Source organism: Cervus canadensis, chromosome 10, assembly GCF_019320065.1.
Source record: "Cervus canadensis isolate Bull #8, Minnesota chromosome 10, ASM1932006v1, whole genome shotgun sequence".
NCBI classification, from domain to species: domain Eukaryota; kingdom Metazoa; phylum Chordata; class Mammalia; order Artiodactyla; family Cervidae; genus Cervus; species Cervus canadensis.
This window is the reverse complement of record NC_057395.1, coordinates 75,222,200-75,241,865: the sequence shown is the minus strand read 5'-3', so window position 1 is coordinate 75,241,865 and position 19,666 is coordinate 75,222,200. Positions and strand designations below refer to the sequence as shown.

Sequence of the window (19,666 nt, the reverse complement as noted above, 5' to 3'; positions counted from 1 at the left end):
ACTTCACAGATACTGTGTCTTTTCAAAAATAGAAGGTCTGTGGCAGCCCTACATGGCCAGATGATGGTTAGCACTCTTTAGCAATAGAGCATTTTTCAATTAAGGCACGTGCATTTTTTTTTTTTTAAAGACATAATGCTATTGCCCACTTAGTAGACCAAAGTATAGTGTAAACACCCTGCAATGCAGGAGACCTGGCTTCGATCCCTGGGTTGGGAAGATCCCCTGGAGGAGGGCATGGCAACTCACTCCAGTATTCTTGCCTGGAGAATCCCATGGACAGAGGAGCCTGGCGGGCTACAGTCCGTGGGGTCACACAGAATCAGACACAACTGAGCAACTAAGCACAGCACAGCATAGTGTAAATACAGCTGCTGTATACACTGGGAAACCAAAGTCACGTGACTCGCATCATTGTGATGGTCTGGAACCCAACCCACAGTCTCTCCGAGGTCTGCCTGTATGTGACTCTGTGTTTGGTTCAGCAGCTCATTTGGGCTCATCTCTTATCCTCACCTGGAGAAGGAAATGGCAACCCACTCCAGTGTTCTTGCCTGGAGAATCCCAGAGACGGGGGAGCCTGGTGGGCTGCCGTCTATGGGGTCGCACAGAGTCGGACACGACTGAAGTGACTTAGCAGCAGCAGCAGCTTATCCTCACCAGTATCATTAAAAAAATATTTACTGAGGGCCTGCTGAGTGCCAGGCCCTGTTCTAGGCCCACTGTCCCACCAGTGAAGAGTTTGTGAAGTTCATTTTCTGCTGGAAGGAGACAGACAAAAAAGCCAATGGACACATGGGTATGTAATATGTCAGATGGCATAAAGGCCAGTAAGATACATCAGGCAGGAGGGAGGGCAGGGGTGGATGTGAAAGCTATTTTAATAAATGCCCAGGGAAAACCTTGCTGGGGTGGACCCTTGAATAGAGATGTGAGGAGCAGAGATAGCTGGTGCCAGGCAGAAGAAACAGCAGGTGCAAAGGTCCAGAGGTGGGAACTCCCCTCCTGGTGAGTTGCGGGAGGAGTGAGAAGGCCACTGGGCAGGGAGGCTGGTGGGGAGGATATGATGCCAGAGTGGGCAGGGACCAGGGCACGTAGGGGGCTGGTTGGCTCTGGGGTTCACAGCTGGAATCAGAGGAGCACTGGAGGGCTTCGGGCAAAGGACAGGCAGTTTTCTCACATGAAAACAGAGCCATCACAGCTCTGCCCTTCTGAGTGCTTTTAAAAGTAAGACCAGCGCACTCTCCAGAACGGAAGTGGGATTATAACATTTTGTTTCTCCAATATGTTGTGCTTTTCCTATTGTGTTTCATGAAACATGTAGCACGATGGTGACATATAATTACATTTCTGTCTATTCTCTGCAGCCGCCTCGCTGATGAACTCCAGAGCAGGGGAGCTCAAGGGCTTTCCTGGCGACAAGGTAGATGACTAATGGGGGAACTGCAGGCACTCAGGCTGGTGGTGGAGGTAGGGAAGGGAAACTCTCCTGGAGTCCTGGGGTTACAATCCTGTGATACCAAGAGGCTGGGAAGGACGCGGATCTCCTCCTTAGAGGTCAAGAAAATAGTAAGAGACGCCGTTCCAAACACGTGATACATGTCGCTCACATCTTCCCAGCAGCTCCGTTGGCCTTTGCCCCGTTATAAGGGCCGTAACTCACGCACCCGGATCTCAGGCTGCTGAGACTGCAGCCCAGACTGGGGCCACCTCCCCACTGCGCTCCCTCCTGCAGTCTGTCTGGGGGCGCCTCATGCTCAGCTCAGGGGGTGAATTAAGGAGTCAGGGCTGTCTTCCGGGCTGTGTGACCTATGCAGTTCCGTAGGGACCTGTGCTCAGAAGAGCTCGTAATTAGCTTAAGGCTCTGCTGTCACAGCCTTCAAATTCGTAATAATTTTAAATAAAGGGCTCTAGATTTTTATTCTGCAGTGGGCCCTACAGATTATGAAGGTGGTCTTGCCACCTTGCCATCATACAAGCCAACCTTAGGATCCAGCCCCTTTGCTTTGATTGGTGGATGTTAACTCACGTCTGACCAATGAGATGCAAGCATTGTACTCTGGGGCCTTCTGGGAAAATCTCTTCTCCCTGGAAAGAGGCGGCGTCCTGCAGAGTATTTTCTCTCTGTGGCCCTTGCCTTCCTTTGAATCTTGAGCACTTGGATACTCCTGTCCACACCTCCTGCTACTACCCTGATCCAGATGATTATCGTTTACCGCAGATGTCCCGGACTTCTCACTAGTCTCCCGGCTCCCACGCTCCCCCTACCGCCCCTCCCCACAACTGTAGTCAGAGAAATCCTATCACATCCGTCAGGTCCTGTCCGTCCTCGCTCAGACCCTCCAGGAACTTCCCACCCCTCTCTGAGTGAAAGCCCCAGACCCCACACCCCCTGCAAGGCCGCTCTAGATCCCGGGCCCGCGCGCTCCCGGACCTCCCGCCGCGCCTCTCTCTCCATCTTCACTCTGCCCCTGCCGCTCTGGCCTCAGTGCTCCTCACGGAGGAATGAGCTGTTTGCACGAGCTGGGCCTTCGCATGAGCTCTTCCCCGGGAATCCCCGTGGCTCCCGCCCCTGCTCCTTCAGGTCCCCTTCACGAGTCAGGCCGAGCCAAGCGGAACAGGGATCCTGGACTGGGACCGCGATGACTCAGCGGAGCCCCTGCCAGCCATGGCCCTCTTGCTCCAGGATTCTCCTTGACTGGAGGTAAGGAGTGCACCTTCACCAGTTTCATCTCCTGTTATTGCAGCTCGATTCCTCGCACACGGATAGTGGTTGAGATTTGAGTTCAGATTGCAGCTGGGGTGTGGTCCAGGGGCAGTAATGGGCAGTAATGGGCAGGGGAGGCAGGGGAGGCCGGGCGCTCCTCTACCTGAGTCCCTGTCGCAGCCTTCGGCCCTTGTCCCTTCCCACCCAGAAGTCCCGAGGGGCTCCGGTGAGGGGTCCGTTCCCACAAGCCCGTCCCCTCCTGGGCAGGCTTCAGCCAGCCTCTGCCCAGCACGCGGGGAGGGCACTGCCCCGGCCTCCCTGCTGTTTCCTTCCAGCACTTTCCAGGCCCAGGTTCCCAGGGCAGAGCCGCCCCGGCATCCCTCCCGTGGGGTCTGTCCCTGCTGCCCTGGCTTCAGCCTCCAGATCGTTCCACTTCCTCTAGCCGTGCCCCCTCTCTCCGTCAAAGCCTCCCCATCCTCTGCCCCCTCCTCTGGCCCTGCTGAGGGTCCCCAGGTAACGGGGAGCTGCCCCCAGTCAACTCCGTGCTTCCCCAGAGCCCCCGGGACTGTGGGGGTGACACATGGTGGGGAGGGGGTGGGCTGTCCTGGGGACAGGACCCCGCAGACACGCCGTGGGGAGGACAGCCAGCCCTGAGGGGGCTGCACAGACTGGCCGCTCTCCTTCCTGGCTTATGGCCCAAACAGCTCCGAGGAAAAGAGCACGGGTCGACCCTGGCGGGTGGGACTTGCCTCGGCTCTGACGCTGCAGGACGATGGAGCGGCAGGCTGCAGGGGACCAGCCCTTCCGGAGGCGGGGGTGGGGGCTCGGATGCGGGAGGCGGGGCTGCCCCCCCATCTTTCCCGCACCGCTGGGAGGGAGCCGTCGGGGGTCCTGGTGCTGTCGCCTGGGGGCCTGTGGGAGGGGCTGCCAAGTCTGTGTCCTGTCCTCAGCCAGGCCAGACCAGGGTCCTGTGTGCAGAGCCTCAGCTGTGCAAGGGGGGGACCACCCTCCCTCCCTCCCCCATGAGCCCCTCCTCTGCTCCACGGGTCTGACTCAGGGGCAGCATCCAGTGTCTGACCCTGCTTCGTGGGCAAGAAGGAAATCCAACCTCTCTCCTCCCAGTTACCAGAGGAATGGGATCCTGTCTGAGACTGAACAGTTGATGTGAAGTTCAGAGTTAACTGGACACCTAACAGGTGCTGGGCTTGGTTCCCATGTGCATGTCACCTCCTTGACTCCTCCCAGCAGATCCGTGAGGGGCGCTGTGATTGCCGTCCTCCTGCTGCGGAGATGGGCGGGGGTGCTGGAGGGTTCACTCAGGGTCGTGGGGCTCCAGGACACAAGGGGTAGGGTTTGGGCACACGGCATCCTCACTGCCAACCCCCAGGCCTGCCTGCAGCTGGTGGAATGAGAGACGCTGCCCCTGAGCGCGGGATCTGTCAGAGAGGGGACCCTCAGCGTGATTCCATCCTGGGGGGCTCCTGCTACATAAGAAATGAAGAAATGGTAAAACAGGGTTGTTAAAACCATGGGCTGGCTGAAATGTTGACATGAACTAATGAACACCCATCTTATACTATTCACAAAATGAGAGCTGCATTGATTAAAAACCACCGCACTGATTCCAGGTACGCACAGACATGAGGACCAGGACAGACGGACAAGTGAAGACGCAGGCGACTCAGTGCTTGAACTTGGTGGCCTGACTTCCTGGGTTCAAACTCCTGGACAAGTGCCTTGGTTTCTGGGCCTCAGTCTCCCCATCTGCTGCATGGGCTCACGGCAGCGTGCTCCACCCGGGGCTGGTGTGGGTCTCGGCTCACGAGCACAGGTAAAGCCTGTGATCCGCACCGGGTCACAGAACTGCCCAGGAAGCCGCGATGGCTATTTGGCAGCGTAGCCCACAGTTTCTCTTTGACTCAAGACAGCCTCATTTGAGGCAACTCCAAGAGTCTAAGATTCAGGCCTTTTGTGGAGGTGAAGCCCGGGTCTGGGATAGGCTGGGGCCCTGGGGACTGGGGACAAAATGTGTTCATTTATTTCACAAAGAGGTGAGTTTATCTGCATTTTCCACCTGAATGCTCCAGGGAAACATTTGTGAGGATGCTGCTCCCAAAATAACCTGTGATTTCATTTGAGGAGCTAATTAGGCGGAATCAATGTGGTTTATTCAAAGGAGGGGTCCATTCCAGACCAAGAGGCATGGAGATTACAGGAGGAGGGCTGCTTGGCTGAATGCAAAGTGGGTGAAGGGTTGTGTGACCACACAGCCTCTACCCCTGAGAATCATCTCCCTCCAGCCTCCAGAAACTAAGGATGCTCTGACACTAGCACTTCCAGTTTCCACTGGCAGAGAGTGTAGAAAACACGGTCCCTGGGTATCTGTACCCCACAACCTGCCCCAGCCCTCAGGTCCCTTCCAGAGACCCAGGGTGAGGTCAGCAGGAACCGGAAATGAGTCAGAAGGGCCTTGGTTCAGAATCCACCTCTGCCACTTACTGGCTCTGTGGTCCTGGGTATATGCATGACCACTCTGAGCTTCAGTTTTCTCATCTGTAAAATGGGAATAAATAGAAGCATTTCCCTCCCAGGGCTAGTATGAGGCTTGAAGAAGTTCTATTCAAGTGCGTACGTAACAAGTCCCTGCCACATCATCCCTGCTCAGGGGATGGGCTGTTACTGTTATTTCCTCCTTTGTAAAGTGGAGAAGAATAATTGCCACACTGATATTCGTCATACACACCATATACATCGTACGACTGAGCACAGTGCCTGGGCCATGGCGGAGCTCAGCAGATGGGGACGGCTCTCCCCTTGGGTTCGGATCTGTCTGAACACTTGACACACAGTCAGGCGGGCTGGGTTATGCTGCCTAACAAGCAGTCTCCTGAGCTGAGAGGCCTGAAGCATCAAGGCTGATTTCTTGCTCAGACTGCAGGTCCCCAGAGGGCGGCTGGGAGCTGGGCTCAGCCTCCTCCTCGTGACCCTGGGTGAAGCGGTCTGCCCTCTCTGACGTCACCACAGACCTGGCAGAAGGAAGAGGAGGTGGGGAGGGGTCTTGCCCGGGCTGTTAATTTCCCCAGCCTGTGGGTGGCCTGGTCACTGTGCTCACCTCTCATTGGCCAGGAGGAGCACGTGGCCACAGCCACAGGGGACCAGAAGTGCAGCCCTGTGTGTGCCTGGGGTGGGGATGGCACCGCTGACTTCCAGAGATTCCTTGGGAACCAGAACTTGGTAACCGCCTCCAAGAGCATGACCTGCGGTAGAGTGTCCTGCTCCATCGGGGCGCTCGGTGAAGGGAGGGGGCCGCTTCCTTCTCCTCATTCATGACTCAGGTTTAACCTGCTCCATTGGGGCACCCAGTGAAGGGAGGGGGGGGCCTCTTCCTTCTCATTCATGACTCAGGTTTAACAATAGGCGCCTCGCTGGAGAACAGCATGGCCTGTAGCTAATTCTCTTTCAGATCTTCCCTCCTGGATAATCCCTTTGATACTGCAAAACTAACCAGTGAGGAGGTAAAAACAGGATTTGTTTGATTCTGCAGGAATCGTGCTTCTGTCTCCATGTCAGTTCCCAAAGAGAAATGTTTGCTGCAGAAAGAGCTTCCGTCTTAATTACAGTGATTAATAAATAGTAGCCTCACTCGTGGATGTGTGTGTGTGTGTGTGTGTGTGTGTGTGTGTAACTTTCACAAGACTTCTAAGCTGGCACAATGCCGCCCTCCCCCAACCCGATCAATGCCCCCTACCCTCAGAGGCCCGATTAAACAAACAAGAGCCCCGAGAGCAGAATCGGTGAAGAAGCACTGTGTTGATGCTCCTTATTCTTCCTCCCTTTGGACAGTGACTCTCCAGCTCCACTCTGCACACTGGACACTCTGCCAGCTTGGGCATAGAAAATTCCAGAGCAAAGACAGTTCAGCCTGGCTCAGGATTTCCCTGGTGCCCCTGCCTGGCCCCACAGTACTCCTGAATTTCAAGCCCCCCACGGAAGTGCAGATGAGGGGTGCTGTCTCTGGCTTCTTGCATCATCCTTCACATCCTGCATCCCCCTCTGCTAGGCATCGCCCATTCCTCAGGCCAGGCGCCTGGGCCCAAGGGGCTGTTCTCAGAGGCCCGTGTTGCCATGGGAAAGGGGCCTGCCAAGTAGGTCTTAGCTCCTCCACCTGGGGCCTCCCTGACCCCCTTGTCTAAGGAAGCTCCTGTCTCCTATGGTGTCTCTTCTTGTTCCATCAGACTGGACTATTTTCTTCATGGGGTTTATTAGATCTGTGATCCTGCTCATATGATTATTGACTATCTCCTCCCACTTGAAAGCCAGCTCTGTGAGGGCGGAACAGTAGCTGGCCCAAGGCTGGGTTTCCAGGTCATAGCACAGCCTCTACCACCTAGGATGCACTTAATAAGTTTTCACTGAGTGAGTGCAGGAATGAATGAATGAATAAAAGAGTGAAAAAATGAGTGAATGAATAAAAGCTCATCCTGGTAGTAGACTCAGCTCCAAACTTACCAGTCCCATGTCTCTTTTCTTTCAATGCTTGCCACATCTGAGACCTAATGAAGAACTCATTTGTGCTAATAAATACGTATTAGTTCTTTCAAGATGAGATATGCATATTTTAATGAGGACTGTCTAGAGGCTCCGGTTTTTAATCCAGGGAAGTTACCCCACTAATGAGAATGTGAAGTGATGATGATGAGGGGATGTGGATATTTAGGGCATGGAGGCTGGGAAGACACATCAAATCACAGAATTGACCAGGCCTCCTAGATGCAGTGTGGGATGGAGGGGGATCTCTGCAGTGGGACTCAGCAAGGACCAGAGCTCGTTTCCGCTTAGCCTGTGGTCTGACTTCCTTGGCCTAAACATTCCTACATGTAAATGGGGACTGTAAATCACACTTCACAGGGCTGGTAGGAAGGTAGTCCTGGTTTGTTGTAAATTGCAGGTTTTGCTCACCAAATAGAAGGAATGATGGTAATGATCAGCAGTGACCCTACCTGTCACAGATGGAGTATCTTTGGCTTCAAGGAATAGAAAACTCGCAAATGTAGCTCAATAGGAAGGACAGTTTATTATGTCATAAACCAAGGGAGCCAGGGGGCAGCTCTGGGTTTGGCCGGCTCAGAGGCTGTGTCTCAAGGACCCAGGTTCCTTCCAGCTTCCCGCTGTGCTGTCTTCTTTCCATTGGTTCGATTCCCAGCTATTCCCCCTGATCTGTGCAGGAAGGTTCCACAGCTCCAAGTACCACAACCTCAGGCCACAGAGCCCAGAAGCAGAAAGACAAGAAAAATGTGTCTTTATTCTTGTTGCTTCTTTTTAAGACTCAGGATACCTTTTCCAGAAGCTCCCAGTGGATTTTTTTCTCGTGTTACTTCAGCCAAACTTGCATCCCATGCTTGTTCCTAGACTAGCTGCTGGCAAAAGAAATGGACTGGTTGTCATTGACCAGCGGTTTTCTTTTTTCTTCTAATATTTGTTTATTTGTCTGCGTCAGGTCTTAGTTGCGGCACGGGGGATCTTTTATTTGTGAATTCTTAGTTGCAGCATGTGGGACCTAGTGCCTTGACCAGGGATCGAACCCAAGATCGAGCCTGCATTGAGAATGCAGAATCTTTACCCACTGGACCAACATGGAAATCCTGGGTAGGGGTTTTCTACCAGAGAGGTATGCCCCCCAGGAGACATGTTGGAGATGAGGGTGTTTTGGCTTGTCTCAATGATTGGTGACTTTGCTGGCATTGAGGAGGGTGGGGCTGAGAAAGCTTGATGTTCTACAATGTGTTAGACAGTCTACTCAGGACAGACTGATCTTTCACATGTGTGAAGAGCCACTTTAATCATCTGAGCTTAGAACCTGTGTCAATTTCATATCCAAACAAAATATTTTTGTAAGATTTTAATGCATACTGACTATGCTATTTATATTCTAGTCTCTCTTTCTTTTTCCTGTCCTTCTGTTGTAGGGTGATTCCTGTTCTTATTCACTTACATCCACACTTATTCTCCAGATGTTGGCAAGGATCTGACTATTCGTCATGTCTTTTTGTATGTCTATAGCTGTTCATTTGCATACTGAAATATGATTTATGTTATTTCAAATTATTTTCTTTTATTTCTTTTTTATAATCCACTTAGAGCATTATAATGGGTTTTTAAGTACTTGTGATGTCGTAGATTAATTATTTATGACTTTCATTCCAGGGCAGTAGAAAGGTCATTAAATACATTTCTTCTTTGGAGAGGTCACTGCATCTGATGGATTGAGAGTCACTGGCCTGAGTCCATCAAGATCACACCCTGGGGCTGAGAGGGGCGTCTGTGTTCTGAAACTCGGGCTTCCTGGTGCCTGAATCAAATCAGAATTGGTTTGAGATTGGAGCCTGAGAGTGGCTATTGGCTTGGCACCCGTGGAGTCAGATGTGTCCCCCGTACACAGTCTCTTAGCTGCCACTGAGTCGCAGTATATGAGAGATGGATGGTTCTGGGCGAGGCTGTTGGAGGCAGTCTGCCACGTTCATTCACTTAGCTGTTACTGAGGATCTGTTCAGTTCCAAGAATCACACTCCCAGTTGTGAAGGTCTGGGGGTTCTGTTACATGAGGTTTAACAAGAGGAAAAGGCTAAGTTTTGACGGTTGCTTTGTCGTCATCATTAGTCGCTCAGTCGTGTCTGACCCTTTCTGACCCTATGGACTGCAGCATGCCAGGCTTCTGTGTCCTTCACCACATCCCACCGTCTGCTTAAACTCATGTCCACTGAGTTGGTGATACCATCATCTTGTCCTCTGTTGTCCCCTTCTCTTCCTGCTTTCAATCTTCCCCAGTATCAGGCTCTTTGCATCAGGTGGCCAAAAGATTGGAGCTTCAGCTTCAGCATCAGTCCTTCCAATGAATATTCAGGGTTGATTTCTTTTAGGATTGACTGGTTTGATCTCCTTGCAGTCCAAGGGACTCTCAAGAGTCCTCTCGAGCACCACTGTTTGAAAGCATCAGTTCTTAGCCGTTCAGCTTTCTTTGTGGTCCAACTCTTATATCCGTACATGACTACTGGAAAAACTATAGCTTTGACTAGACGGACCTTTGTTGGCAAAGTAATGTCTCTGCTTTTTAATATGCTGTCTAGGTTTGTCATAGCTTTTCTTCCAAGGAGCGTCTTTTAATTTCATGGCTGCAGTCACCATCTGCAGTGATTTTCGAGTCCAGAAAACAAAGTCTGTTACTGTTTCTATTGTTTCCCCATCTATTTGCCATAAAGTGATGGGACCAGATGCCATGATCTTAGTTTTCTGAATGTTGAGCTTTAAGCCAACTTTTTCACTCTTCTCTCACTTTCATCAAGAGGCTCTTTAGTTTTTCTTCACTTTATGCCATAAGGGTGGTGTCATCTGCGTATCTGAGGTTATTGATATTTCTTCCAGCAATCATGATTCCAGCTTGTGCTTCATCCAGCCTGGCATTTCTCATGATGTACTCTGCATATAAGTTAAATAAGCAAGGTGACAATATACAGCCTTGACATACTCCTTTGCCAATTTGGAACCAGTCTGTTGTTCCATGTCTAGTTCTAACTGTTGATTCTTGACCTGCATACAGGTTTCTCAGAAGGCAGGTCAGGTGGTCTGGTATTCCCATCTCTTTAAGAATTTTCCACAGTTTGTTGTGATCCTCACAGTCAAAGGCTTTAGTGTAGTCAATGAAGCAGAAGTAGATGTTTTTATGGAATTCTCTTGCTTTTTCTGTGATCCAGCGATGTTGGCAATTTGATCTCTGGTTCTTCTGCCTTTTCTAAATCCAGCTTGTACATCTGGAAGTTCTCAATTCACATACTGTTGAAGCCAGCTTGAGGATTTTGAGCATTACCTTGCTAGCATGGGAAATGAACAACTGCAGGGCAGTTAGTTGCTTTGTTACAAGTTAAAAATAAAATAGAATTTAAAATGTTTGACTCTTACTCTTAAAAATGTTATTAATCCATCCAAGAAATATTTATTGTGTACTTATTAAATGTCTGTCCTTGTAGTGAGCACTGGAAATCACACAAACATTGAGAAAAAGGAACAGGGTCCAGGTAGAAGTAGAGGCAGCTTCCTTCCTAGGTCTCCCTACAAGCTTGTTCAAGGTTTCCTTGCAAGGAACTACCTACTCCCCTCAAGCTCGACCCCAAACACCCTTGTTGCTACTAAACTAGGGTCAGAGGTCAGCATGTTCTAAGGGGACAGTGCAAAGTCTTACCTGGGAGGAAACAGCATATACACCAAAATCATTGCAAGGTTAGCTGATTCATGTTGGCAGAAACCTGGGGAGTATGTTTAGGAACAGATTATAAGACTTAAGACTGAGGAGGACAGCAATAACATTGGATCAAAGGACATTTTTGACTTGGTACATTTAGTAGGGATTCTAAGTTTAATGGTTGGCTCATGAAGCTGAAAGTGGCTCTGTTTGTTTTGTTTTTAGTCACTGAGGTGTGTCTGAGTCTTGTGACTCCATGGACTGTAGCTCCCCAGGCTCTTCTGTCCATGGATTCTCCAGGCAAAAATACTGGAGTGCATTGCCATTTCCTTCTCCAGGGGATCTTTCTAACCCAGGGATCAAACCCAAGTCTCTCTCTCTCTTTTTTTAAATCACTGAGCTACCTAGGAAGCCTGGCTCTGTTTATTTGGTTGGTGACAAACCTTGGTCTCAATGATGGCTGTCATTTAATGAGGTTGGGATGACAATGTTCTTTGCATGAGGTAAATGAAGGAATCCAAGGCTGAGGGATTCAAGGATGCTGGAGTAAGTTTATTGGGAATGGTAGGCACCACCAGCCCCCCAGCCTGCTGCACGCCCCCCAGGGTCTGTCAGACACTCCGCTCACTGAGGCATTAAGGAATCTGTCAGTGAGGGGGCATCTGCATTCTCGAGAATCTCCGTGTGGCTGTTCTCAGGAGGCCAGATATAACGGTGGAGATGCCAGAGGGAGAGACCAGATGGGAGATGTAGGGATGAGGACAAGTGACAGCATTGATCCCCCAAACATAAGATGGACACACTTACAGTATTTTCCTGAAGAAAAGAAGTGCTCATCAGACTGTCTCAGGAAATCTTTTCATGGCTTATTCATCACAGTGTCATTAGAAATGAAATAGGTGAGCAGTGAACTGAAATATTATTTGAACTATGGAATAGAAAAAGATCTGGTGGCCAGAAACTGCTGCAATGGAGAGTCATGACCTCTTGTCTGATTTTTTTTTTCCCCCTGAGAGATCAGGTAATAAATTGAATTAAGAAATTATTTATTTAGTTTTGGCCACGCTGGGTCTTCATTGCTGCTCGTGGGATTTCTCAAGTTGCAGCGAGTGGGGGCTGCTCTGTAGCTGCGGTGTGCAGGCTTCTCGCCGCGGTGGCTTCTCTGGGCGCAGAGCACAGGCTCTAGGCGAGTGGGCTTCAGTAGTTGCAGCACGTGGGCTTAGTTGCCCCATGGCATATGAGATCTTCCTGGACCGGGGATCGAACTCATGTCCTCTGCATTGGCAGCCAGACTCTTAACCACTGGATCACTAGAGACATCCTAATATTAATAAATTGAATTTTGACCCAAATTCAAATCCCAGGGGACCCAGTAAGTCTACAGATTCCCCCCCCCCCCCCGCCCCCATGCCATTTCCCAAGGTTCTTGGCAGCTAGAAGGACTCATAAAGTCCATGATAGTAATAAGACCTAAGTGAAACCATTTGGTAATTTCCTTCCTAATCAGGATAGCATTTTGGAGTCAATTGCCGCGATTACTGCCACCCTCCAAGACTTGAAAGATGTGGGGGTGGGGAATCCCATCACGTCTCCATTTCATTTGCCCGATTGGTCTGTACAGAGGCAGATGGTCCTTGGAGAATGACTGTGGATTACTGTAAACCCAGTCAGGTGGTGACTTCAGTTGCAGCTGCTGTTGCAGACATGTTATCTTTGTTTGAGTAGATCAACGACCCCCTGACTCCTCCAGTGCAGCTATTGACCTGGCAGATGCTTCATTTTTTCTAGACCAATTTGCAAGGACTATAAGAAGCAGTTTGCTTTTATCGCTCAGAGCTAACAGTCCGTATTCAAAATCTTGCCTCTGATCTACGCCAGCTCTTCTGCTTTTTGCCACAGTATCGTCTTCAGAGATTTTTTTTTTCATTGTACCAAATATCACAGTGTTCCACTGCATCGTTGGTATTCAGCTGTTTGGACCCAGCTGGGCCAAAAATAGCAGCACATTAAATGCCTTATTTAGTAAGTCCAATGTGAACCCTGATCTTGGTTCCAATTTCTATAGGAGGAAGAGCCCAGTCAGGAGTCAGAAACCATGCTAGTTATTTTTAACAACAATATTAATAGTGTATTTATATAATTGTTAATGAGGTATTAAAGAATTGCAATGCAATGAGAGGGAGGGATCAGGAAACCACTGGTCACAGGTGAGCTGTCTCTCTTTGTAAATAAAGTTTTATTAGCACACAGCCACACCCACAAATTGCATATTGTTTGTGGCTGCTCTTACATTACAAGGGCAGAGTTGAGTAGTCGAGACAGAGGTCATGTAGCTTGCAAGCCTCAAGTATTTACTATATGGCTCTTAAAAAAAAAAAATCCATCCCTTCACTAAGGTGTCAGAGGTGGCAACTGCAGTAGTCAGATACCCCCTTTTAAAACAATTATTTGGCTGTGCGGGGTCTTTGCTGCTGCCTGCTGCCTTTCTCTAGTTGCAACAGGCAGGGGCTACTCTTCGTCGCAATGTGCGGGTTTCTCATTGCAGGGGCTTCTCTTGTTGCAGAGCATGGGCTCTAGGGCATGTGGGCTTCAGTAACTGTGGCACGTGGGCTCAAGAGCGTGCGGGCTTCAGAAGCTGTGGAATCTTCCCAGGCTAGGGATCAAACCTGTGTCCCCTGCACCGGCAGGCCGATTCTTAACCACCACGGAAGTCCAGCTACCCCTTTGTGGCTGGGGAACTGAGGGAAGGGTTGTAATGAGTAAAGCAGAAGCTTGGGAGAGGGACTTTGCAGAACTGGAACCGTGGGGCTGAGAATCACCTAGTCCTGGCTGGTTGGTGCTGCTGTGTCTGAGGGCACTAAGGTGACATTAACAGGGACAATGAAACAGGAAGAAGCAGCAAAACGGGTAGCAGATAGGAAAGAGCAAATCCTTTCTTCCTGCCCAGTCTCTGTAAGTTTTCCTCTAGCCCTCCCTACTGGAGCGCTAACAAAGCTTGCAGAGACAACCCCAGGATCACAGACTTGCAGGTAGAAGGGAGGGTTCTCAGCAGAAAGACAATAGCTTAAGACCTGGTAAAAGGTGCAAGGCTTCCTTTCCTTAGTCATCCAGGCAAATGAATTGAGAGATGAAAGACAGAGTGTGTATCAAATAGGTTATGTTCTTTTTTTAAGAGAATTTTTTTTTTTTTTTTAATTTATTGGACTGTGCTGGGGGTTAGTTGTAGCACATGGGATCTTCAGTCTTCATTGAAGCATGCAAGATTGTTGGTTGCGGCATGTGGGAGCTAGTTCCCTGACCAGGGATAGAACCCAGGCCCCCTGCACTGGGAACATGGAATCTTGGCCACTGGACCACCAGGGAAGTCCTCAAATAAGAATGTCTTGCTGGTTCTAGATTCCACAGCAGACCTCAGTTTCCTCATCTGTAAAATGGTAATGAAAATAGTAATAATAATAAATCTGTTAGTGAATATATTTGGTTGCATTTGGTCCTGACACCCAGTAACTGAACCCAGCACACCCACAGCTGGAGGCTCCTGGAGACCAGATCTGCCTGCTGTGGCTCTGACTGGCGCTGACGACCTAGGCCAGCATCTGAGACACCTGTCGTCACCCACACTCACTGTCGCAGTCTTGGGTCTGACATGTCCTCTGGCTGATGTTACTGTCCCTCTCCGTGGTCACTGTCACAGGCCCCGTAGCACTCGCTTCCTAGACCTTATTCTTGTCTGAGCTTCCCCGGACAAGCAGGCTTCTTCCTGCTTCTGGTCTGTTTTCTCCAAGCACCCTGAGGTCATCGTGGTCTCTCCTGTTTCCCCAGGGCATAGACCCGGGCCTGGCACAGAGAACGTGCCCAACAGAGATTCCATTCAGACCTGCATCTAACCCTCAATCACCTGTTTTGGTAGGTTTGTTAGGTTTTGGTAGATTTCATTATTCACAATGCCTGGTGAGGCCATTCAAGCCCAGAGGGCTTAAGTCACCTGCCTGATGTCACAAAGCAGTGAACTCGCCCCACGGGGCTAAAAAGTCCTCTATCTCATACTGTGTGCTCTTGCTACAACCCTGAGCATCTCCTTTCCTGCCTTACCTTCCAGGGGCCTTTCTTAGGCCAGATTGCCATCAGTTCACAGAAGGCCAGCCCCAGACAGCACAGGAGTTTGCCCGAGACAGAAGTCCACTGTCCTTTTCAATATGATAATTGAACAGAGGCCATAAATCCAGCCATATGTGTGTGGTCAGCTGCCCCATTTTTTTTCCCTAAGAAGCAGATTTATGGAGCATCCACACTCATGAATGATTATTCCCCAATAGTTTATAGTATCAAGGCTCCTTTATTTCCTCCCAATAAATCTCATTTATATGGACTGGCAGATTAAGCAGTGCATTTCCTGGAGTCAGAAGGCCGTGAATCATTCACACTGTTTTCAGAAACTTGAGATTAAGGTTTTGCATAATGCAAATCGGGAAGAGAAGATGTTTGCTCTGCCCCACTGTGGATGCAATTAGAGCGATGAACACCAGGAGAAATTCATTTTCCGGGGACAGAGAGAGGTCTGCTTGGTATGCAAAAGAGCACAATTATTTGCAACACAGGAGCCTGGAACTTGGCTAGCAAAGCACCCAATGACTGTTTGATTTGCGGCATTAAAGAATTTAAGGATGAATAAAACATTGAATGAATTTTCAAAGAACTGTTGTCAGACAGCATAAGATCTAAGCATTTGAGGGAGACAGAAAGGAAGTCTGTACGTGTGATATGCCAGTTCTGAGCCCCAGGGAAACTGCAATTGGTTTTGAATCTGTTATGCTACCTGGAATTTTCTCCAACCCAATTTTACGCCTTTCCTAATCCCATCCATCCCAACCCACATCCCCTCTTCCAGGAAATCCTCTCTTGTTTACCTGCCCGCTCTTCCCAGCTCCTTTGTCTGACCCCTGGTTTACTCGTTCATTCGGCAAGTTTTCTCTGACCATCTCCTATGTGCCAGGGACTCACTGTTCAAAGGACATAAGATAGATCAGCCCGTAAAACAAACAGAAGTCCCTTCGTTCTTGGAGCTGATGTTCCCGAGAGGAGGGAGAGACAGTAAACAAGACAGAGAAGTTATTATAACGTTAAGAGGATGCCAAGTGCTATGGAGAGAAGGAAGCTGAAGTGGAGGTGGGAGGATAGGAAATGCCAGGAGTTGGGATGCTATGCAGTTTTAGGCAAGGTGCTCAGAGAGGGCCCGAGATGATGCCAGTTAGACACCCGAAGGAGGTTAGGGGTGAGACATCTGTCTGGGGAAGAGTGTTCCGGGAGCAGGAAAAGCAGGGCTTCCTGGGCCGTCCTGAGGCTGGGGTAAGTGAAGGGGAAGAGAATGGCGTGTGCTCTGCTCTGCACTGTGTTGGGGTGGGGGCCTTGCTCAAAATGGGGGGCCCTGCACACACTCACCAGGCCTGCGACAGTCCAGCCCACTGGGCAGTCCCATCCTGTGGCCTCAGAGGAGGGGCTGGTGTGGAGGAGGGGGAAACAGGTGTAATTTTTCTGGGTTGAAGATGGACAGGGTTGGGGGAGCGAGCCACCAGCGGGAGAAGCGCCCAGTGGAGGCTGTTTGTCCAGGGGCCGCTCCAGGCACCCAATGAGGATGTGGCCCTGGGTCCCCACTGCCAGGCCGGGCCGGCTTGGTGGACATCTGTCTGGCCGTCTCCCCCCAGTTTTCATGTGAAAGGCAGGCGGGACATGACCGGGGACTGGGGGCTGCCATCTGCTGGGGGAGCTCATTGTGAGAGACCCGGGTCCCACCTCACGGGTGGAGGGTGGAGAGTGGAGGGGAAGCCGACAGAAGGCGCCTTCAGGGCCGAGGGCGGCTCTGCGGGGCAGGCCTGCTCCCTCACCATCTGTGCCCAGCCCTCCTGGACAGCCTGGGCTCGGCCCCCTTAGAGGCCCCCTCCCCGACCCGGGCCAGGCTGTGCTGATGCGGGGGGCGCTCAGCCCTCCCCAGGGGCGGCCGTGGAGCCAGGGTCTGCCCAGCAGGCCGTCCTGCCTCAGTCACGGGGCGGCCAGCGCTGGGGACGGACCCGGGAATCACCTATGGGTGACCAGGAGGCTATCCTCCTGGGGGACTCCCTCCAGCACTGACCTGGCCTGGATGCCTGGACGCTCCAGCCCGGGCGGCCGGGGTCTCCCCAGGAGGGGGCAGGAGCGGGCAGGAGGGGGCAGGAGGGGACGGCCAGCCTCTGCCCGCGCACGGCCGCCCGCGTTCCCAGGAAGGGAGGTCTGTGTCCGCTCCCTGCAGGGACTCTGGGCACCGGGGTGGGCTCCGCGCTGGTTTCGGACGCCCCCGGGTCAGGACGCCCCGCGAGCCTGAGCGCGTCTGACAGCGCGGACACAGAGCGATGCTTTTCCTTGTTTCAGCTGAAACTCCTGGAGCCGCTGGCCGTGGGAGGAGGCGGCTGCGGGGAGCGCTGCGGGGAGACCCGAGGGGTCTGCCTGGTGACTGGCAGGAGGGGCGCCTGGACCCGTGCACGACCTCCAGACCGAGGAGGGACCGTCGTCCCTGGGCCCCGCAGGGCGGCCCGCGTGGGTTCTGATGGGCTGATGTGCGAGGACGTGGGCGGGAGACACCCGCCGGCCCTTCCTGCAGAGCTGTGTTCCTTTCTCTCCCCTCCATGCCCGCCCGTGCCCACGCAAACGGAATGCACACATATTCTGCTTGTAATTAAAAATAAATTTAATTATCTGCTGAAAATGAGGTTCCAGAATTAATATGGAAATGAATTCTAGCTATGTTCTCAACGTCTTTCCTCCTTGTTAGATAATTGGTGATGGGGGGCGGGGTGTGGTCGGGGGGAGAACACGGAGTCCCCAGGAGGAAGCGAGAGTCCTCAGCTCCTTCCTTGGCAGCTGCCACAGCCGCCCCAGAGCTGGGGAAGGGAGACACAGCCCTGGGTGCCCCCAGACCCAGAGTGCCTGAGGGTCTGGGGGAGATGGGGGAGGAGCCAAGTTCCAGCCGGTGGGGGCTGGAACCTGCTCTGCCCCTCGGTGCTGTGTGGCTGTGGACTAGTAACCGAGCCCCTCTGGGCCTCACTTTACTCGCGTGGACAATAAAGATGGTTGTTCTCTGTCTCTCATAGGGTAGTTGGAAGAATCGAACAGCCTCCTTGAGGTCTTGACCCAGGTCACCTCTGCGTGAGACTGGCCCTGGCCAATGCATGTTAAAGTCCCAACTCTGACCCCTGATACTTCTGCCTGCCCCCCACCTCAGTTCTCCCCATGGTCCTCACCACTGTCAGACACGCTGTATGTTGTACTTCTTCTTTCTCATACCTCTAGAACTCACAATAATTGCTGGCACGTAGTAGATGCTCAGTAAAGACTCGTTCAGGTGAAATACTAAATGAATGAATGAATGAGGTACAGAGCCCTGAGAGAGAGGCCCTCACCTAAGAGACTCCATGGGGGTGCTACCCAGTGTCAGCCATCAGCAGTCTGCTCCCTCTCGATTCATTTTTGTCCCTTCGTTTATTCCACTGTCGTTTGCCGACCTCCTACTAAGTGCCAGGTGCTGTTTCTAGATACTGCGTGAATACGGCCGTGGGAAGAAAGTCTCAAATGCCTGTCTCAGCATCACGAGACCCAGGACCTGTGCGTTACTGTCCCTGGACCCCGGGCATCTGTGACTCACAGAGAGTAAATTGCTGCTCCTATTAATTACTTACAATAAAGCTCGAGAAGTTAGAATGCCAACTTTCGGGGCCGAGATGGTGGCAGAGCAGAACCTCGGGTCTTGAGTCCCCCGAGTCCTCTTCTTCCTGCGCCCACCTGCCTCCTGCCAAAGCCTCCGGGATGCTCCTCTGGCCCTGGGAGGACAGGCTCCTGGAGCAGAGGGTCACGAGGTCCTGCAGGAAGCCGGGCAGTTCAAGGCTCCCATCGATCGGCGCTCTGATCAATACTCTGTCAGCTGAAGCTTCCCGGCAGGGGACCGCTTCCCAGAACTGGGCACTTAGGGTCAGGGCTGTGACAGGAGGGACGCTGGGGACCTGGCTTCCTGGATGCCTGGCAGGCGGGTGGACACAGGTCTCTGAAAGTGGCTCTGACAGGGGCCTCGCCGGTCACAGCTGGAGGGTGCCAGGATCTGCAGGCAAACGAGGTTAGGACCACAGGGCACGGGGCAGAGCAGGGCCTGACACGGCGGGCACCCGCTGGGCAGTGCGGCTCGTTCAGGCCTGCTGTCCCTCCTGACGTCCCCGTGTCCGAGTGCGGAGCGCCCTCCACCCCTGCTCACCCGCGGGCTGGATCTGCCCTGGGGTGCCCAGCCGTGACCTGTGTCGGGCACGCGGTGAGGACTGTGGAGCTGCTGGTGAGGCCTGTCGAGTGCCCGCGAGCCCCAACAGCTGCTGAAAGGGGCCTTTTCCGGGGCCTCCGAGGATTTTCTGTCTGCTGTCTTCTCTTTCTCTCCCCGCCCCTGCCCCACCTCCCTCTCTGATCAGGCACCGCTGACACTTGAGCCCCCAGAGGTCAGGGATTGAGGAGTCTGGGCAGACGCACGCCCGGGGCTGAGGAACTGCCTGGCAGCTGCGGAGGGTGAGGGTGAGGGTGGGGGGAGAGGTGGGGGAGAGGTGGGGGGAGAGGTGGGGGGAGAGGTGGCCTGCAGACCCCTCACTGGGACGGGCCGTGTGGAGGCAGTGTGGGTTCGTTCACCCCTGGTCTAGGATTGTGCTGGGCTGGGGACGCAGGGA

The 19,666-nt window shown here is 52.1% G+C and overlaps 1 long non-coding RNA gene across 6 annotated transcripts; it reads left to right on the top strand.

Annotated features, from left to right (window-relative positions):
• Positions 1–610: 610 nt before the first annotated feature.
• Positions 611–19,411, top strand: LOC122448587. Of its 6 annotated transcripts, none has more exons than XR_006271679.1 (3): positions 611–799; positions 1,368–4,538; positions 17,343–19,411. It is a non-coding gene; the product is annotated as an uncharacterized LOC122448587 (long non-coding RNA). The 6 variants fall into 6 exon arrangements; XR_006271681.1 differs by lacking the exon at positions 17,343–19,411 and having other exon boundaries at positions 1,368–1,423; positions 2,585–9,449; XR_006271684.1 differs by lacking the exon at positions 17,343–19,411 and having other exon boundaries at positions 1,368–1,423; positions 2,317–9,449.
• Positions 19,412–19,666: the final 255 nt, after the last annotated feature.